The 3,195-nt window shown below is 40.6% G+C and overlaps 1 protein-coding gene across 1 annotated transcript in view; it reads right to left on the reverse strand.

The window, feature by feature from the left end:
• Prosap (SH3 and multiple ankyrin repeat domains prosap) overlaps window positions 1-1,994 on the reverse strand; it is a 228,102-nt gene extending 226,108 nt beyond the window's left edge. The window contains exon 1 of the mRNA XM_080280039.1: window positions 1,979-1,994. The gene's annotated coding sequence lies outside the window, so the exon portion shown is untranslated. The remainder of the gene's footprint in view (window positions 1-1,978) is intronic.
• Window positions 1,995-3,195: the final 1,201 nt, after the last annotated feature.

Here is a 3,195-nt window from a genome sequence, read left to right on the forward strand (position 1 = left end):
CGTGAGACTATCTTCTACGTCTCTAGCAGTGTTGATAATAATAATAGTAATAATAACAATAACAGTAGTAGTTGTAGTAGTAGTAATAGTAGTAAATAATAAATGATAATAATAATAATAATTCGAATACTGGTGGACCAGAACACCCTCTCCTCACTCACTCATACACACACACACACACACACACACACACACACACACACACACACGTCTTGAGATTTCTCTGATCGGGGTTTTATTAAATTATTTGGCCATCACAAAAGGGTTAACATTTCCAGCCCCTCCCTCCGTCTCTCTCTCTCTCTCCCAACCTGAACCTACAATAATCTACTTCTGTACCGTATCTACTGAGTTCAAACACCCTCATATCTACCAATGAACCAGTTGCTCAGTCTAGCAACAATTCCACAAACCTTCCTACCAACACACCTACCTACCAACCAATCAACTAATCATTCCACAGATCTTCCTACCAACACGCCTACCTACCAACCAATCTACTAATAATTCCACAGATCTTCCTACCAACACACCTACCTACCAACCAATCAACTAATAATTCCACAGACCTTCCTACCAACACACCTACCTACCAACCAATCAACTAATAATTCCACAGACCTTCCTACCAACACACCTACCTACCAACCAATCAACTAATAATTCCACAGATCTTCCTACCAACACGCCTACCTACCAACCAATCTACTAATAATTCCACAGATCTTCCTACCAACATACCTACCTACCAACCAATCAATTAATAATTCCACAAACCTTCCTACCAACACACCTACCTACCAACCAACCTACTAATAATTCCACAGATCTTCCTACCAACACACCTACCTACCAACCAATCAACTAATAATTCCACAGACCTTCCTACCAACACACCTACCTACCAACCAATCAACTAATAATTCCACAGATCTTCCTACCAACACGCTTTCTAACCACCCTCTCCCCACCCCCCTCACCCCCCAAAAAAAGGAAAGAAAAAATGAAAAGAAAAATCAATTCGTCGCACCTTCCCTTTCACGTTTCCTTCCTCCCATCAACCCGCGCATTACAAACTTCCATTTTTCCCCGTTTCCGCTTTTCCCTCGTCTTCAACCACCCGCTCCATGTGACAGCCATTACAACACACCCCCATCGTCACACATAATCACCCTCTCCCCCATTTTTCACCCTAAAAGTTACCCAATAACTTATGGAATGTTTACGTCGCTTAGGCACAGAGAAAATGGTAGTCAGAGAAAATGGGCGTCGTTTTCTCTGTTAGATTTGAAGGGGAGGCGACGGGAAATTTACGTATTAGTTTTGACTTTCCCCTCCGCGGGCAAAATCGTCCTGTTTTCTTGCTTTCCCCTTCGCTGTGGGTTTCCTTCCGGGTTGGGAGCGCTTGGGTGTGCTGTGCTGTTGACTGTAATGATGGTTTGGAAAGCACTGTGCATTTGTGGAAGTGAAAATCATATACGGTTCAAGTAATTACTAAGTTGATCACGAACGAAAGCAAGAAGAAAAATAAGAACATCATTAATAATAATAATAATAATAATAATAATAATAATGTGTATATACTAATTATGTCAGTTAAGTTCATAATTTTAACCAATACACTTCCAATACACAGCCTACCAATGCACATCAGGGCTTAACAGAGCATACCACAGGTCAGCACAGCACATCACAGCACAGCGCAATACAGCACATTCCATCACGGCGCAGCACGGCACACCTCAGCACAAAACAATATATTACAACACAGCACATCATAACACAGCACATCACAGCATACTTCAGCACATCACACCCCATCATAGCATAGCACATCACAGCATACTTCAGCACAGCACATCCCATTAAAGCACAGAACATCACAGCATACCTCAGCACAACACAGCACATCCCTTCATAGCACAGCACAGCATACCTCAGCACAGCACATCCCAGCACAGCACAGCACAGCACGTACCTGAGCAGTCGTCGGGGTGAAGGGCTCTCCTCGAAGGCCAGGGGACATGATGCACGACGGTACTGTGGGCGAGAAAGAAAAGTTACATTATAGACAACACAACACACTTATAAACACTACATTACTTACAGCACTACTACTATTATAAGTTACATTATAGACTACACAACACACTTATAAACACTACATTACTTACAGCACTACTACTGTTATAAGTTACATTATACACAACACACTTATAAACACTACATTACTTACAGCACTACTACTGTTATAAGTTACATTACAGACAACACAACACACTTATAAACACTACATTACTTACAGCACTACTACTGTTATAAGTTACATTACAGACAAAAAGACACTTATAAACACTACATTACTTACAGCATTACTACTATTATAAGTTACATTACAGACAACACAACACTTATAAACACTACATTACTTACAGCACAACTACTGTTATTATAGTTGGTTATATAACTCAAAAAAAAAAGGAAAAAAATATATAAACTAGAATGGCACTCAGTAGAGCTTATACCTCCGCCAAGGCCCACTATGCAGTTCCTTTTCATTCAATCAAGTGCTATTTCTTACCGTACGGCAGCTGGAAAAAGACTAACCCCCTATAAAACAATATCTAAATCCGCTAGATCCGGATGTTTATATGGACCCGCGCCAAACTGTACACATTCGTAGACACCAACATCCTAAATATGCCTAATATTTTTCAAGATCCATGCAATATTCACAGGGAAATTTACGGAAATGTCGAAAAACGCCCTATCTCGCAATGTTTTAAGTGGGAAAAAAAAAAAAAAAAAAAAACTGGATCCGCACCTTTATCCGGATCCGCACCAAAATGTACTGGTGTCTATTCTGCGCCAAGGTCCATTCTTCTACCAAGTTTCGTGGAAATCCGTCCAGTAGTTTTTGTGTAATCTTGCTCACAAACCAACCAACAAACAAAGGGACAGGGGTGAAAATATAACCTCCTGGGAGGGGGGGGGGGTGAAGTATCAAATATAGAAATTGAAATGACGTCAAAAATAGCAGTGCCAATTTTTCGCCTCTTTCTCAGACTGTTACTGGTGCAGCGGTGAGGAAAGACTGAGACATCTTACTGTATTCTGGTAAGAGTTTTATTTCTCTGGCGAGTAGTTGCAATATACATAATACGTGAACTTGTCCTACATACATACATACATACG

The sequence above is a fragment of the Coenobita brevimanus genome, chromosome 82 (genome assembly GCF_032717465.1).
Source record: "Coenobita brevimanus isolate Jiangsu-jjx chromosome 82, ASM3271746v2, whole genome shotgun sequence".
Lineage (NCBI taxonomy): Eukaryota > Metazoa > Arthropoda > Malacostraca > Decapoda > Coenobitidae > Coenobita > Coenobita brevimanus.